Source organism: Microcaecilia unicolor, chromosome 3 (genome assembly GCF_901765095.1).
Source record: "Microcaecilia unicolor chromosome 3, aMicUni1.1, whole genome shotgun sequence".
In the NCBI taxonomy this organism is placed as follows: Eukaryota; Metazoa; Chordata; class Amphibia; order Gymnophiona; family Siphonopidae; genus Microcaecilia; species Microcaecilia unicolor.
In genome coordinates, this window is record NC_044033.1 from 318021339 (window position 1) to 318039753 (window position 18415).

The window sequence follows — 18415 nt, forward strand, 5'->3', positions numbered from 1 at the left end:
AATTAATACAATGGTGATAATGTGGAGCCTTGAAGGCCCTCACATGGATTAGGCCACATTTCTGAAAAACTATTTCCCATTTTAAACTTAAGAGTGCTGCTCCAAAAATCCTTGAAACCTGTTTAGAACAGATCTTGTAATACCTATATTTTCCATAATTTGTAATAAAATAATATGGTCCACTAAATCAAAGGCACTGGATAGATTGAATTGTAAAACCAGTGCCTTTTTACCAACAGATAACAGTTTAGTTTATTAATATTTGCTACATCGCTGTTACTGACGGACAGAGCAAAGCGGTGTACAGACTACAATGTATCAAGAAAAGGAAAGGAGCTCCATTAATTGGCAAGAAAGAAACGCAGACACTCAAATGACAGAGAGAGAGAGAGAGACAGAGATGGAAAGAACCAGGGAAAGGTTTGAAAACATAACAACCTAATTAGTCTGGACCCCCATAAGCCTTCTTGAATAGCCAGGTTTTTTAATTCTGAATTGAAACTTTTACACTCAAAGATACTGCGAACAGGGAGTGATAGGCTAAATGTATAGCACAAGAAAGAAGAAAGTGCTCTGCCTAGTCAACTCATAATGAGCAAACCTAGGTCCAGGGAGGACAAGCAAGCCTAGGTCCATGGAGGACATGGCAATGATCATTCAAAGAATGCAACACATGGGCTGATAAGGAATTGTGAGGCTAGCTAAGTATTCTGGATAGCCAATTCAATGAGCCTTAAAAGTCAATAATGCTATTTTGTAAATGATCCTTTGCTCCACAGGCAACCAATGGTACTGTTTCAAAGGTGTAGCAGGATCACTGCAATGACAGACGCCAAGGGTGGCCCCTTCTTAGTGCTGCAGATTTACCACTGTAATGCTGAAGACTGAAGGCCAAATGAGTGAGATTTTTCTCATGAGCTCTAGCCATGTCTAAAACTAGTTCTGGCAGATGCACATTCCAAAAAACTGACATATTCCAATCAATAAAAATAAAATAAAATTATTTTTTCTACATCTGTTGTCAGAGATGCCAAGCATGGCCAATCCAGAAGAGTGACATGCACCACCCCAATAAGTGAAATTGAAGATCCGTGAGTGAGGTTTTTCTCGCAGTGCATTCAATCTATAAATTTGAAATGGTGGTGAAGGGACTGAAGTCCAAGGAAGGGCTGCTGGCTACACTTATTGAAAAGAAATGCCTTCATGTGTCTTCATGGATAACACGTTACATATTTTAAATACAATTATTTCAAACAATACGAAACCACATACAAACCTATAGAAACAAAATGTTGGCTGGTGTTGCATGCTAGGCTCAGTGATATTTACCTGGTCTTTTGCTTTTTATCTTTTAACAATTGCCAGAGGATGTGGTAAGAGAAGTTAGCATAGCTGAGTTTAAAACAGGTTTGGATAAGTTCCTGTAGGTAATGTCCATAAACTGTTAAGGAAGTCAGGGGAGCTGGGGGGAGGGGGAGAAGCAGGAATCGTGGTACTTCATGGGATTCTGCTAGGTACTTGTGAACTGGTTTCGCCACTATCAGAAGAAGTAAAGTGGTCTAAAAGTCTTATGTTCTAAGAATGATAAACTGACAGGCTGTTTTATGTTAGGGACAGATAATAATTTGCCAACACTACTTCTGTATTGTAGCTGGCTTTAATATGATCCACCCATTTTTTTTTATTTATCATTTTACTTAATTACATTCACATTTATCACATAAATGTAAGGAAATACAGAAATTAATATAAAAAAGGAAAACATTTTCTCTCAACAATATATATTTACATAATTGTCCACAACTGGAAGATCCAAGATCAGGAAAACAATCAAAGAAAATAAGAAAAACTCAAAATGGTTAATCTTACACTTCACATTTTCTGAGGGAGGAAGGTTAATCGGTTATTGCAGCCGGTACAGTGGTAACTGAAGGAAGTTGCTGCAGAGGATTCTTAATCTGTTTCCACAAAGTCTATAATTTCTTAGGTTCAAACAAATAAGTAATAAGGAAAATAAAACACTTACAAGGGAATTGTGCTAGGAAGGTCCCACCTGGGGCAATGATTCCTGGCTGAAAAGCCAAGACTTCACACCTCCCAGTCTGCGATTCCCTTGATGTGTCAGGAAATATATTCATCTTTGAACCCAAAAAACTATCAACCATATATCGGAAATACAATTTCAAAACGTTGTTCCTATCTAATCAAAGACGAAAGTCACTAATAATATAACTCTATCTATAACTTCTGAATTTTCCAAAATGTCAGTTAAACACACCTCTTTTCTCTGAAAGAAGATTTTAAAGGAAATATAATTTTAGTTACAAAAGGGTGGCTATCAGAAGGTATTAGCAAAGTATCAGAGAAATATTTCTTCAAAAATTCAGTAGCTAATATATAGGATATTATAGGTAAATTTATCATTCTCAAGTTATTTTCCCTTAATTGGTTCTCCAGAAATTCCAGTTTTTACAAGAAAAATAACTATTCTTCATTACCAAATTATCTAATTTTCATAGAGAAGCCATTTCCGTAATCAAAGTCTCTTTTTATATCTTGGACTTCCACTTTGTTAGATAAGTATTAATATAAATTCTTTAACTCACATAGTGAAAAATTTTAAACATCTGAAGAAGACAGTTATTCACATTCTGCTGCAGTTCCTATAGTATGTCCTTTATGACATTATTGGCTTCACCAAGTCCAATTTCTCCATAGAAACCACTCCAGATATCTTCGGGGGGGGAAGAGCTCACTCTCCAATCCCCCAGTTGATTTATTATCCGGAGTCGATGCTGCACCAGGACCTCCTCGGGTCACATGAAAATCCTAATCCACTTCGGGCGTTTCCATTATTGACCTCCATAGCGAAGCATTACTATTTCCGGGTCTTGGAGGGGTCGTGCCAACAGGGGGACTCAAAGTCACTCCCTCCACCGAGATTCGGCAATAAAGCCTTGCAGTTCCCCGAAGCAAGAACCGATATCCCCAACGTTATGACCCCAAATCTCTCCAAAATAGACTGAGAAGTGGTGGGAACCCCAGCCGTGTTCGAGGAGGACAGCACCACGGCTTTGCCTTTTCTCTTCCCCATTCTCTGGGGAGCGTGCCTTCTTCTTCAAGCATTCTGATGTAAAACGGGAACTCAACTAGCGTACATCCTCCCTCAACGCCATCTTGGATCCTCCAGGTTGGGACACTCTTTGTCTGGTTTCTCCTCAGAGGCCTGTCTGATATGGGTAACCCTACAGCATAGCCCTCTGAGTCATTGAAACACGGAAGCCCCTCCACCACTTGCAAGGTGGTGTCCCTTCGGAGGGGTGATCCACCCATTTTTTATTGCAATTTTTCTCTTTTTTGATCAATTTTTAATTAAATCATATTTGAAATTAACACTTTGCTTCTGTATTACAGGTGCCTTGCCTTAATGGGTTTTTTTGTTTTGTTTGAGTTAGGTCCTTAGCAGTTCACATTATATTTCTAAGTTGTCTTCTATCATCACCTTATTGCCCTTTTCTCCATCTTCCGTCATCTGTGTCCCCTTTCTCTCTCTGGGCTGGTCTTAGGCAGGGGCGACCGCACAGGGCCTTGCGCTCCCAGGGCCCCCCCCCCCACCTTAATACAAAGCTCATTAATGAAGTGGCATACTTAGGGCGGGACGGTGGAGGTGGTGCACCCCGGGTGCTGCCATGATGAGCGCCGGTTCCCTCCCATCTCCCGACTGGTGTGGTATTCTTCTCCATCCTCTCTCCACCCCCCACCCTCACACCTTCTTGCCCACTGCAGGCAGCAAATCAGCGATGTAAGCACCGTCTTCAGCCTGCCCCCAAAGCTGTCTTTGTACAGCATCCCACCTACATGGGAAGAGGAAGTGGGTATAGATAGAAGGCTTCCGGGGCAGGCTGAAGGCAGCCTGGAAGTTTGGAGGCCTGCTCCTGCCCTGGGTCTCTGGCCAGGGCTGGTCTTAGCAATTGCAGGGCCCTGTGCAGACCAGTTCGGTCCCACCTAGCCCCGCCCCAAGATGCATTTTAAACATTTTTTTTTTTGTTTCAAATAAAGACAAATCAAGCAAAACTTGTACAGAAAAACTAATTCAAATATGCACAATGCTATCATAGGAAACCTTTGGGTTTAAAAAGTAAAACCATGTGCATGTAAGGACTGGATAAATGAATTAAAACAAATCCCCTTAATATGTAATACTTGGTAGCAATAATGAAACAGTGATTGAATATTCACATAGCAAGCCGCCTCAGCCAACAGATGTATTTTTCACTGAACATAATTAACTTTGTATGAACTTGGCTGCTAACAGTGTGCTGAACTGGACAATGTTGGCACATTTAGACTGACTCTGGACAGTTCTGCAAGAAGCAAACCCTTCCCTCATTAATCTATACCTTCTCTGTCAAATAGTAATAATTAAAAAAAAAAAGGCAAGTGCATTTCTATAATATACCACTGCATTCCACAAAGCAAAAGGAGCAAGTTCCCACATGCCATTTGTTTTGATGCAGGCACAAGAAAAAAAAAAGATGTTAAATGCTCCCAGGTTTCAATCTAATTCACGTTTAATGTGGAATAAAATGCCATAAATAAGTAAATAAATAGATGGATAGAAACTCTGAATGTTGAGCACCTAATTCTCATATGTCTGTTTAGTGGCCCTTTACCAGGAGAAAAGAAAAATATCTGCACAAATATAATAGTACTAGGGTGTTCCTTTAACCAGCCCCTCCAAATGACACAGATATTACCTTGATTTTTTTTTTTTTTTTTTTTTACAGTATCCCATCTTCCTCTTCCCTACCCACCTACCTATTCCAGGCCTTCCAGCGACAAGGTGGACAGTGCTGACAGTGGGCAGGAAAGAGTGGGGATGTTTCCTGCCCCGAAGACTCCACTAGACTACCAGGGTGACTTCGGGTATGTGCCAGGAGGGCACCCTGTGGCTAAGGGAGGGGAGGCAAGGAATCAGATCGCAGCAATGGTGGGGAACGGGAGGGAGCGCTGTGCGACTGCCCCTGCCTGAGACCGGCTCTGGCTGCTCACTACTCGGCTCTCAGGGATGTGCTCAGCTCCAGGTTCATTCTACGCACACGGGGGCAGTAATGACTCTCACTCCTAAGCCAGGTATGTGGAGTTTGATCCGTCTTTCAAATTTACTGTATGAATGTGTGAACACATGTGCCTGTCTTTGTGTGTATGTGTGGATCTTTCTGTGTCTCTGTGTATGAGCCAGGTGCTCATTTACATAGACTTAAACATTACATAATAATCTAGGTAACTTTGTAAGTCTAAGTGCTTTGGAAATGAACCTCAAACTGTGGGAGTGTATGAGAGTTGGAGCACAGTAAATGACTTGCTGGATTTACCTGTAGCTGTGACTATTTGATTTGCAGCTTAAGATATGTTTAACACATTTGAGTACACAAAGTTCTAGTTTTGTGCAATATCCTCAGAGATCAGAATCACCATATATTTGATTTTTACAGAATCATGGCTATTAGATGCAAATATTGTTTTACATCATTGATGTCTAATTATGACCGTTTTCACCTCTCCTGTCTGAGGGGCAGTGGAGGGGACTGCTTATATCTAGCAAAAAAAAAAAAAAAAAAAAAAAAAAAAAAAAAAGAGTTTCTTGCTCCTGAGTCAAAATGATATAGAGATGGATGATACACTGGACGCATTGTTGGTAGGTAAGACAGATGCTGAATTTTGCTTGGTTTATTGTTCAACTTGTGTAATACTAAAACTTAAGTGGCTTAATCAGTACAAGGAATGGCTTAGGTATTAGTTCAGGCCTTGACAAATTCCTCTTTCACTCTAGGAGCCAGAAAAACATCTCATCATTCCTCCAATCACTCATTACCCCAACCAAAGTGCAAGAGCAGGGGAGGGAAGGGGATCCTTCCACTGGGACCTCATTTGCAAAGACTGTTTCCATCAGAAATGCAAGCTTAGTAAACTAGGCTCCTAATGCACCACTGCACAGGGCTGCCAGAAGCCCTTTCACCATTCATGCTGTCAGCAGAGAACCAGTGCCCCTTGATAACTGCACCAAAGAAGTAAATCACCCCTCTGATGCAGCTATTAAGAGTGGCTTGCAGTCTCCGCCACTCACTCCTTCTCTTTCATCACCACCGTCCTGCCCTTCTTTTTTATCTATATAAATAATTCTCACCTCCAATGTTCTGAACCTCACGGTGTGGCAGGGAAACACTGAAGCCCTGTAGTCTTCTAGGCTGTCAGCAGCACTCACTCTCACTCATAGACCCGCCCTCAGCCACGCCCCATCCACACATAATTCACAACCCCAACATTCTAAATGTAAATTTGTAGTTGCAAGATCCCATGAGTGTCTGCCCCGCCCTCACGTCACAATGTGATGATGTGGAGGGCGGGGCTATGACACAGCCAATCGCCAGTTCCACCGCCCTCCGACGCTACCCCCCCGACGCACTGCGAGAAACAGCAGCCTACACAGGGCCTCCACCCCCTGACGCACAGCGACATGCAGAGGGAGCAGTGCCGTCCGAACACCTGATCCGCCCCGACACACTGCGAGAAACAGCGGCCTATGCAGGACCTCCACCCCCCCCCCCCCGACGCACAGTGACAAACACCGAGCTACGCAGGGGGAGGAGTGCCGTCCGAATACCTGATCCGCCGGAACCCCAAAGCTGCCGCCCTCCAAAAAAAAAAATACCCACCTGCACCCTCCCGATGCTGCCATCCTGCACCCTCCCGACGCTGCCGCAGGTAAACCTTGCTAGCGCCCGTTTCATTGCTCAGAGAAACGGGCCTTTTTTACTAGTTTATTTATATTTTGCTCACACCTTTTTCAGTAGTAGCTCAAGGTGAGTTACATTCAGGTACTCTGGATATTTCTCTGTCCCAGGAGGGCTCACAATCTAAGTTTGTACCTGAGGCAATGGAGGGTTAAGTGACTTGCCTAAGGTCACAAGGCACAGCAGTGGGATTTGAACTGGCCACCTCTGGATTGCAAGACTGGTGCTCTAACCACTAGGCCACTCCTTTGTCTCCCCCCTTTCTTTCATCCCCTAGGGCCTAGGGTGCAATAAGGTAGGTTTGGGAAGGACACCCTGAGGCTTGGTGGGGAAAGGAGGACATGGCACAGCATGGCATCCTGAAGTTCAGGAAGGAGAGCGGGCAGCATCCTCTGAGACTCTGGGTGCCCCCTTGGTAGGGAGGAGGGAGGGGAGAGAAAGGGAGTGGGCAGAGTCCTCTGAGGCTTGCCCCCCCCCCCCCCAGCAGTACTTGTCAGAAGGGGTGGTGCCCCGCTTAACTGGTCTGCACAGGGCCCTGCAATTGCTATGACCGGCCCTGCTCTCTCTCTTTCCCATCCACCTCATTCCTTTCACCACAAATTGCACTTCCTGATTCCAAAGTCCACACATCAAGGACCACCCCCTTACCCACCCCACTCTTTGGACACTCTAGAGTAGACCTTCATGCAGCCTTATTCTCGCTGTTTACTTTATAAGTTTGTTACAAAACGGGGACAACTCTACAAATGAGCATCACGAAGTAGCTACTATAAAACAAAGTACAGTTCAGAAACCGAAGGAGTGGAGGCGTGGCCTAATGGTTAGGTACGTACAGCGGGTTGCAGACTTGGGGAACTGGGTTTGATGATTCCCATTGCTGTGGAACCGGGTTGAATTCATTCTCCAGCTCCGTGTGACCCTGGGCAAGTCAATTAGCCCTCCGTTACCCCCAGGTACAATATACTTCGATTGTGAACCCATCAGTGACAGTGCCAGTTATGAGTTGTATAAATCGCTTAGGTCTAGGTGGAATATAATAAATTAAAACCCTGCTCGCCTGCAGCCACATCGGGATAATATCTGGAGTTAACTATTGGGGGAATTAAAGGTAAAAGATTAGGAACTTGCTGGAGAGACACAACCAAGGGCTGCCCTGCGGTATAGTTACAGTATATCAGATTAAGATCTCACCCTGTGATAGCTTATCCGCCTGGGACTGAGGCTCTTCCGCGTCTCTCTCTCTCTCGCACCACTCTTCTAGCTTAGCACTACTGCTGCTGCAGAAAGTCTTTTACTTCCTGGAAGCTCGGCGCCCTCTGGATCCCGCCCCCTACGCTCTATTGGGCAGTTGCTAATGACTGGAGCGCTGATTGGGTACCTGGGATTTGCGTCACTGGGTCGGTGTTCGGGCTGCTTCTACAGAGAGGATAAACCAAGGAGGTTTGATGAACTACGCAGTTGAAGCAGGAAATAAGGTGCACTGCGATATGTTTTTGATCATGTGTTTCTTTATTGGAGAGAAGTCAAAACTGTTGTAAAGCAATCCAGATGCTGGGCGGCGGATACCTATCATCCCTGAAAACTTTGAAGTGCCATCCAGCCTGTGAGGCGTGGGATGGGCTGTGTGAAATGAACTGACTTTCTCCTCCCATCTTTCTGCAGATTTTCTCGTACACACACTATGGTTGTCCACTCTGGCTTGATTTTCCCAACAGGATTGATAAAGCTTCGTTTCCCCATTGCATACAGCGAGTTGTAATTCTGATTTACCAATTTACCTTCCTTAAGAACATCAAGACTGCAAGGCCATGCATGCAAAGGGGTAAAACTATCAACATCTACAATCACGTACTAGTTACTGTCCAAGAACTGCTAGGTCGTGTTCCTCCTCATCTTCCCTTGCTTCTTCCCTGTGGCATTGCACAGGTAGTTGACATCTGTCAAAAATTTGAACGCCTTGGTGAGTTACTGGCACTATTCATAACTGACAGCCAGATGCACTAACTCCACGGAAAGAGCCCTTCCCTTACCGATCCCTTAGCAAATCCGTAAAAAACGGGCATGCATGAAGGAAATCGCAGGAAAATGAGCTGCTCACTGTTAGCTCATTTGCACGCGATTTCCTTCCTAAGGAGGGGAAGCCAGCCAGCCAGCTGAGCATGCACAGAGCAGCCAATCGTTATGCTGGCTGCTCTGCGCATGCCAAAGACTGCTTCTTATACATCCTCACTCTCAAAAAAAAAAAAAAAGAACGTCCCTGACAAGCACTTGGATGTTTTTTTCTTCAGATTTTGTGATGGGCGGGCTTCTCTTGGACATGTTTTTCTTACGTGCCTGAAATTACCACTGCCGGAGAGAATCAGGGATCGGGACGTGCGAGGATGTCCAAATCAAAACTATCTGGACGTCCCTTTCGATTATGCCCCTGCAGGTCTCTCTCAGCCAATCACAGCACGTATCACTGGTGTCAGCTAAACACGCTGTGATTGGCTGAGAGAGACCTGGAGGGGCATAATCGAAAGGGACGTCCAAATAGTTTTGATTTGGATGTCCTCACACGTCTCGATCCCCGATTCTCTCCAGCGGTGGTCATTTCGGTTCGGACACCTTAGTCATAAGAAAAACGCGTCCAAGAGAAGGCCACTCATCACAAAATCTGAAGAAAAAAACATCAGTGTTCATCAGGGACGTCCTTTTTTTTTTTTGAGTGAAAGACGTCCAAGTGTTAGGCACCTGAAAGGACGTCCCTGACGAGCACTTGGACGTTTTTTTTTTCTTACGATTTTTGCGATGGGCGTCCTCCTCTGCGTGGGTCCCGCTCACAGCAGCCCCAACAAGAGGTGCAGGCCTCCCGTTAGGTTTTCCACGGTGCATGGGGTCAGAAACGGTAGTGCATCGCATTCACATTATAATTGTAATTAGCTCATTTGCATTCCATTTTCGTTAGCTGATACCGTGACAGCAAAATGGCTCAGAGAACCCTTTTGAGCATGTCCCGGTTTACTACTTGCGTGCTACCAGCACCCATTCTGTTAGAATATCAATGAAATGCTTTGATGTCCCCATGCATACTCCCACCCTCCCACTCTGTCAGACTGTCAAAGTAATGCTTTGATGTTTCTCTTATATATACTATCTACTACCACATTTGCTTATTTCCGATCTGACGAAGAAGGGCAACCTTCGAAAGCTAATCAAGAAATGTATTAAGTTATGTCCAATAAAAAAAGGTATCATCTTATTTTCTTTTCCATGTTTTATTTTGTTTGATTTCTATTAATAACCTACTTGCGTGCTAAACTGGCTAGAACCAGTTTAAAAACCACGTTGCTGGCTCGTTAAGTTTAGTGCATCTGGCCCCTGAGTTCACTGACCCTCTTCTTTGCTTTTGCATTCAGCGGACGACTGGATCCCAATTGTGTGAAACAAATATGGAATTGTGGCAGCCCAAATATATGCACACAATCTATGTTCTCTCTTCCCCCCCACCAAATGCTGATGCTTCCTCTTTCCTCCCTGCTAGGACCAGTTTAACCATGATGCCTATTAGGGTCAGAAGAAGTGCTGAGAGAGGACTTCGAGAAAGGGAGAGAATTTCATTGGTAAGTATTTTGTGGGAAATTGCTTTTAAACTTGGAGAAAGGTAGACAGAGTTAAAAAGGTAATCTCACTGTCTTTATTTTAAGTTACTCTGCTTATTTAGGATTTAAAAAGACTATGTTATAGTTAACCAATAGTGTAAAGCACAGCTAATAGTCACAAGAAACCTTTAGGTAGTTTAGGTATGAGCTAAATGCCTCTCCTACCCCCATCTTGGCCTTTACAATCCCTTAGCTTCCCCCAACTGCAGCAGTCACTTTTCTCTCTATCTCCGAGTGTAGGCCATAGTGGAGAGACTAAAGTTCTCATTGCAAAGTTCCATAATAACATATATAACTTTGTAAGTCTATGTGCTTTGAAAATGATCTTCTAAAATGAATTCTGCTTCGGTCTTCGTAGAGAAAAATATGGAGGAAATACCTACGCCAGAAATGGTATTCATTGGTATTCTATGTACACTATCTACACTTCTTCCCTTGGTTCATTAATCTCATCTCATGGCTTTTCCTACCATCTCTATGCTGATGACTCCCAAATCTACCTTTCTACCCCTGATATCTCACCTTGCATCCAAACCAAAGTTTCAGCATGCTTGTCTGACATTGCTGTCTGGATGTCTCAACGCCACCTGAAATTAAATATGACCAAAACCGAGCTTCTCATTTTCCCCCCCAAACCCACCTCCCCCCCCCCCCCCCCCCCCCCCCCCCCCATTTTCTATTTCTGTTGATGGCTCTCTCATTCTCCCTGTCTCCTCAGCTCGAAACCTTGGGGTCATCTTTGACTCTTCTCTCTCCTTCTCTGCTCATATCCAGCAGATTGCCAAGACCTGTCGTTTCTTTCTTTACAACATCCGTAAAATCCGCCCCTTTCTTTCCGAGCACTCTACCAAAACCCTCATCCACACCCTTGTCACCTCTCGTTTAGACTACTGCAATCTGCTTCTTGCTGGCCTCCCACTTAGTCACCTCTCCCCTCTCCAGTCGGTTCAAAACTCTGCTGCCCGTCTCATCTTCCGCCAGGGTCGCTTTACTCATACTACCCCTCTCCTCAAGACCCTTCACTGGCTCCCTATCCGTTTTCGCATCCTGTTCAAACTTCTTCTACTAACCTATAAATGTACTCACTCTGCTGCTCCCCAGTATCTCTCCACACTCGTCCATCCCTACACCCCTTCCCGTGCACTCCGCTCCATGGATAAATCCTTCTTATCTGTTCCCTTCTCCACTACTGCCAACTCCAGACTTCGCGCCTTTTGTCTCGCTGCACCCTACGCCTGGAATAAACTTCCTGAGCCCCTACGTCTTGCCCCATCCTTGGCCACCTTTAAATCTAGACTGAAAGCCCACCTCTTTAACACTGCTTTTGACTCGTAGCCACTTGTAACCACTCGCCTCCACCTACCCTCCTCTCTTCCTTCCCGTTCACATTAATTGATTTGCTTACTTTATTTATTTTTTTGTCTATTAGATTGTAAGCTCTTTGAGCAGGGACTGTCTTTCTTCTATGTTTGTGCAGCGCTGCGTATGCTTTGTAGCGCTATAGAAATGCTAAATAGTAGTAGTAGTAGTCAGAGGAACTGAAACAAATTTTGTAAACCTGGAAGATATAATGGGGCAATTTGACAAGCTAAACAGTAGTAAATCACCTGGACTGCATGGTATACATCTCAGAGTACTGATAGAACTGAAAATGAATTTACAGAGCTGCTGTTAGTAACATAGTAGATGACGGCAGAAAAAGACCTGCATGGTCCATCCAGTCTGCCCAACAAGATAAACTCATATGTGTATACCTTTACTTTGAATTGTACCTGTTTTTTTCAGGGCACAGACCGTATAAGTCTGCCCAGCAGTACTCCTCGCCTCCCAACCACCAGTCCCGCCTCCCATCACCGGCTCTGGCACAGACCGTATAAGTCTGCCCTCCACTATCCTCGCCTCCCAACCACCAACCCCTCTTCCCCCCACCTGCTCCGCCACCCAATTTCGGCTAAGCTTCTGAGGATCCATTCCTTCTGCACAGGATTCCTTTATGCATATCCCATGCATGTTAGTACCGGAGGGGAAGGGTGCAACAGCTCTCCCAGGATCTCCGGGAGAACGGCCCGTAGGCTCTCGTGCAGAGTGGCTGTGGAAAAAGACATGGAAGCCGATGCAGGAGTCGATGTCAGAACCTGTTCCGGGCGTGGAGGCTGTTCCGGGCTGTCCAAAGGGGAGCGCACCGACACCTCTTGAACAGAGGGCGAGCGGTCCTCTCGGTGCCGATGCCTACTGGGTGCCGACTCCCTCGGCGACCCAGAGCTCTCGGTGCCGACACGGGAAGGGGACCGGTGACGATGCTTCTTCGACTTTTTGGGACGAAGCATGTCACCGGAGCTTCCCGGCACCGACGAGGAGGACGTAGAATCCAACCGTCTCTTCCTCGGGGCCGAGGCCGAAGGAGGTCGGTCTCGGGGGGGCTGTACCGCAGGAGCCCTCAGGGTAGGGGGAGACCCACCCGAAGGCTCACCGCCACCAGCAGGGGAATGGACAGCCCTCACCTGCACTCCAGACGAAGCACCACCGTCCGACGACATCAGCAGACGAGGAGGTCTCGATACCACCGACGCCGACGCAGCCCTCCGATGTCGCCCCGATGCAGAGGGTCGATGCCTCGATGCACTCGATGCAATCGGGGACGAGGATGAAGGTCCGGGCGCCGACGACGTCGAAGCAGTCGATACTCCCGGTGCCGATGCCGACGAAGAGCCCGAGAACAGAACGTTCCACTGGGCTAATCTCGCTACCTGAGTCCGCTTTTGCAAAAGAGAACACAGACTACAGGCCTGCGGGCGGTGCCCAGCCCCCAGACACTGAAGACACGACGCGTGCCTGTCAGTGAGCGAGATTACCCGGGCGCACTGGGTGCACTTCTTGAAGCCGCTGGAAGACTTCGATGTCATGGGCGGAAAAATCGCGCCGGCAAGATCAAAACTCGAAATGGCGAAAATGGCACCACAAAAAGAGGGGGAAGAAAAACTTTGAACCGAGGCCTAAATAGGGCCTACCCCGACGACGAAAGAAAACTTACCGGGGCAAAACTAGAAATACAGGAAGGGAGCAGACCAAAAAGGTCTCCTTCCGACACTCTTTTTTTTTTTTTTTTATAGCGAAGTCGAAAAACGACGCGCGAGGTCAACTTTCGGGGCGCGAACGGCGAAACACGACCGTACCGAGCGCGGACAAACGAAGACTGGCCGGCACAAGTCAGTTCGGGTGGGAAGACGGCCGCGCATGCGCGGTGCGCATCGGCGCGCGAGGACTAGCAAAGGACTTTGCTAGAAAGTGTTCCGATTGGAGGGGCTGCCGTGGACGTCACCCATCAGTGAGAACAAGCAGCCTGCTTGTCCTCGGAGAATAGTTTAATTAAAAAAGGGGATTGAAGCAATAGGTCTAGAATCAAAGCAATAGGTCTAGTATCCTTCCTGCTAGGAAACAGAGCAAGTCAGAGTGTTACAGAAACCTACATAGAAATTAAACACTAGCAGAATACCACATCTTGGTCACACACATGAAACACTGAGGGCCTGATACACAAAGCTTACTGTGCTAGCAATGTCCAATTTAGACTGGTTCTAGCCAGTTTTTCTACATTATTCAATGAGTAATATACAAAGGGGTTCTGTGACGATCTTACCGTTTGCAGTAACAGCCAGTGATAATCCTATATGCAAATGTATTACGATGACCTGATTAGTATTAAAATGAGCATTCAAAGCAATGCACAGCCATTTCCAAGCAATGCACAGAAAAGAGCGCCTACCTTTAACATTTGAAATTTTCCATGAGGTCTGGAACTGTCATAGCATGATGGCATGATGGCAACTTCTCAGCAGAGCAATCTGCTGCCATATTTTTTATAGGATTTGCATGTGTCCCGCATATAACAGCACTGTGAAAAAGTTTTCATGGACCAAAAAAAAAAGCTGAAGCAAGTTGTGGAGACAAGTCCACGGCACCCGCAGCTGGAAAAAAGCTGCACACTGTTTTCATACATGCACACATAAACATTAAACCCGCGGAGTATGAAAGTTGTCATGGAACCCTACAAAAAGAAACTATTAAAAACTAGTAAAAAAGGCCCGTTTCTGACACAAATGAAACGGGCGCTAGCAAGGTTTTCCTCGGAGTGTGTATGTTTGGGAGAGTGTACGTGAGAGTGACTGTGTGAGAGTCAGAGTGAAAGTGTGAGTGTGTGTGTGTGAGAGAGAGAGTGAGTCTGGGTGTGAGTGTGTTTGTGAGAGTGTGTGTGTGAGAATGAGAGTGTGTGCAAGTGTGTATGTGAGACACAGTGTGAGAGTGTGTGTGTGCGAGAGAGAGAGTGTGTGTGAGACACAGATTCTCTGTGAGAGTGAGTGTATGAGACCAAGCGAGTGTGTGAGTGACTGTGTGGCACATAGAGAGTGAATGTGATACATTGTGAGACAGAGTGTGTGAGAGTGAGAGTCAGAAAGACATTGTATATGAGAGAGAGAGTGTGAGCCTTGCCCTCCCAATCCATGGCCATCTGTCCCCTGCCCCCTCCATTCATCCTTTTCCAGCAATTCCCCTCTCTCCCTGAGCCCTGCCATCTCAATCCATGCCCATCCATGCTTCTTGTCACCTGCCCCCTCCATTCATCCTTTTCCAGCAATTCCCTTTCTCCCTGGCCCTGCCATCTCAATCCATGCCCACCCATGCTTCTCTGTCCCCTGCCCCCTCCATTCATCATTTTCCAGCAATTCCCCTCTTTCCCTGAGCCCTGCCATCTCAATCCATGCCCATCCATGCTTCTCTGTCCCCTGCCCCCTCCATTCATCCTTTTCCAGCAATTCCCTTTCTCCCTGGCCCTGCCATCTCAATCCATGCCCACCCATGCTTCTCTGTCCCCTGCCCCCTCCATTCATCATTTTCCAGCAATTCCCCTCTTTCCCTGAGCCCTGCCATCTCAATCCATGCCCATCCATGCTTCTCTGTCCCCTGCCCCCTCCATTCATCATTTTCCAGCAATTCCCCTCTTTCCCTGAGCCCTGCCATCTCAATCCATGCCCATCCATGCTTCTCTGTCCCCTGCCCCCTCCATTCATCCTTTTCCATCAATTCCGCTCACCCTGAGCCCTGCCATCTCAATCCATGCCCATCCATGCTTCTCTGTCCCCTGCCCCCTCCATTCATCCTTTTCCATCAATTCCCCTCTCACCCTGAGCCCTGCCATCTCAATCCATGCCCATCCATGCTTCTCTGTCCCCTGCCCCCTCCATTCATCCTTTTTACAGCAATTCCCCTCTCACCCTGAGCCCTGCCATCTCAATCCATGCCCATCCATGCTTCTCTGTCCCCTGCCCCCTCCATTCATCCTTTTCCATCAATTCCCCTCTCACCCTGAGCCCTGCCATCTCAATCCATGCCCATCCATGCTTCTCTGTCCCCTGCCCCCTCCATTCATCCTTTTCCATCAATTCCCCTCTCACCCTGAGCCCTGCCATCTCAATCCATGCCCATCCATGCTTCTCTGTCCCCTGCCCCCTCCATTCATCCTTTTCCATCAATTCCCCTCTCACCCTGAGCCCTGCCATCTCAATCCATGCCCATCCATGCTTCTCTGTCCCCTGCCCCCTCCATTCATCCTTTTCCAGCAATTCCCCTCTCTCCCTTCCATGACCCCCCCTCGCATCCATGCTCTTCTGTCTCCATGTCCCAGCATGTCCCGCCCTCTTCTTCCCCCCCCCCCCTTCGCATCCTTGCTGTCGTTTCTCCTCTGCCCTCCCGCTCCCATTGTTCAACTGCCCACCCTCTTCTCTTCCCCCTACATCTTTTTTTTTTTTTTTTTTAAAGTTACCTCCGTGGCGGCGGTTCCGGCAGCGTCAAGGAAGGAGGCGGCGCTCCCGACGTCGCTAGCCTTCCCTTCGCCGTGTTCCGCCTTCTTCTGACGTCATCCTTGACGTCAGAAGAAGGCGGAACACAGCGAAGGGAAGGCTAGCGACGTCGGGAGCGCCGCCTCCTTCCTTGACGCTGCGTTTTGTTTTGTTTTTTTTTTGCGCCGTCGACGTCATGACGTTTGACGCGACGGCGGGGCAGAGACGGCTGGCAGCCTGGCTGGCTTCACAACACGAACGCCACGAACCCCACGAACCCTTTCAGAACGTTGTCCTCATTAGAACGTTCACGGTGCGTTTTATTATATTAGAAGTTGTCATGGAAGAAAAGCATATTGTGGATGTACATCCACCACACATGCAGTTGTGTTCCTTCTTGGGAAAAAAGCTAGGCACGTGTATAGCATCAATGCACACCGAGTTACTGTTCTACGCATGTGCTAGGCGCTTCCCCTACCGAGCTGCTCACTGAATTTATGTGCATCTCATTTTCATGCAATTTCCTTTGAGCATCACTCGCTATATTGAAATCAGTACCTTCTACCAAAGATCTAAATGCACACGGTTTTTAAGAGACCCTTAAATATAAAACAAGGGACCACACATCAGTAATAGAGATATGAAGGCAAAAACTGAACTGGAAACTTCAAGAAGTCAGATTCTGCATATACAGTAATATTAGAGGAATAGAAACTGAAACACAAGATAGCAGATATATGCACATTTCCAAAAGCTGGCATTTCAAATCAATAAATTTAAAATATTTTTTTTTACCTTTGTTGTGTGAGCATTTTATTTTTCCATTTCATTTGGGCCCAGTGTTTTTTTTTCTGCTCTTCTAATTCTCTTGCCAGGGTCTCCTGTCCATTTCACATTTCTATGTGTCCACCATCCATCTTCCCTGTGTCTCCTATCCGTCCTGTCCAGCATCTCTCCTCTATGTCATTGTCTCTGTCCGAACCCTGTGTTCAGCATCTGCCCTATCAATGTCCCTGTCCTTCCTCCTGTGTATAGCATGACCTCTGTGTCCCAGTCCCTATGCTCCCTCCATGCGCACCATCTTTTCTCTATGTCCCTGTCCCATCCCTTGTCCAGCTTATCCCTTCTCTCTTCCCCTCCTCCTACTCTCCCCAACCCAGGATCAGCATCTCTCCCTCTATCTCTCCTGCCCTCCCCTCCACAATCCAGCATCTCTTTCTCCCTTTCTCCCTCCCTCTCTCTTCCCTCAGCCCCCAGGTCTGGTTTCTCTCTTTATTTTCTCTACTCTCCCCCCATGTGTACAGCATTTCTCCCCTTTTCTTCCCTCTCCTCCCAGTACAGTATCTTGCCCTCCGCTACCCCCTCCCATGGATTAGGCATCAATCCCTCCCCACCCCCCATGTAGATCTGAAATCAATTGTTTTCTCTCCCTCAGGTGCAGATCTGACATCAATCCCTTCCCTACCCCCCATGCGGGTCCAGTATCTCTCCCTCTCTTGCCCATGATTCTTCAAATACAGTGATAAAAGAGAATACATTACTTCCACTAGCCTTGGAGCCTTCTCTCTGATGCGATCCACTCACAGGAAGTTGCATCAGAGGAGGCGGGATGCATCAGAGGGAAAGCCCCAGGGCAGCCAGAACTAGTGCTTCTTCCTCACTGCTGGCAACTCAGTGAGCAAAATCTGGTGGTGGAGTTGAGTTTTTAAGATGTTGATGGTGAAATGTCAAATAAACTTTGTTGTAGTTCTGTGTGTTACTCTTTATGGTATGATGCTCAATAAAAATGATTTAACATAGAAAAAAAATATGCCACAGCTGTACAAATCACAAATAATCACCACATTCATTGTTTATGGTTTTTACTGTAACCTGCAGTAAATACCACTGGAAAATGTTTACTTTGCAGCTCTATTAGTTACAAATGCATAGCACATTCCTCTAGATTACCACATAGTGGTAATAGGGGGAGGAAATAAGTCAGTATACTGTAGAGTGTGCGTGAGGTTTAAATGTGTGTGTATATGTGGCTATATATGTTTGTACAGGTGTGTGTGCGTACTGGGGATGATTTTATAAGGAGCCACCTAGTTTTAGGCATCAGAAACACAAATATATGGCAATATTCTAGTCATTTATGCATGTG

At 46.4% G+C, this 18415-nt stretch overlaps 1 protein-coding gene and 1 long non-coding RNA gene across 2 annotated transcripts in view; one reads left to right on the forward strand and one right to left on the reverse strand.

Moving 5' to 3' along the window:
* The window catches only part of PRR13 (proline rich 13), a 44255-nt gene extending 36169 nt beyond the window's left edge, over nucleotides 1–8086 (reverse strand). Inside the window, exon 1 of the mRNA XM_030198362.1 lies at nucleotides 7986–8086. The gene's annotated coding sequence lies outside the window, so the exon portion shown is untranslated. The remainder of the gene's footprint in view (nucleotides 1–7985) is intronic.
* Nucleotides 7470–18014, forward strand: LOC115466820. Its single transcript, XR_003941601.1, has 3 exons — nucleotides 7470–7619; nucleotides 10318–10396; nucleotides 17705–18014. It is a non-coding gene; the product is annotated as an uncharacterized LOC115466820 (long non-coding RNA).
* The last annotated feature ends 401 nt before the right edge of the window (nucleotides 18015–18415 follow it).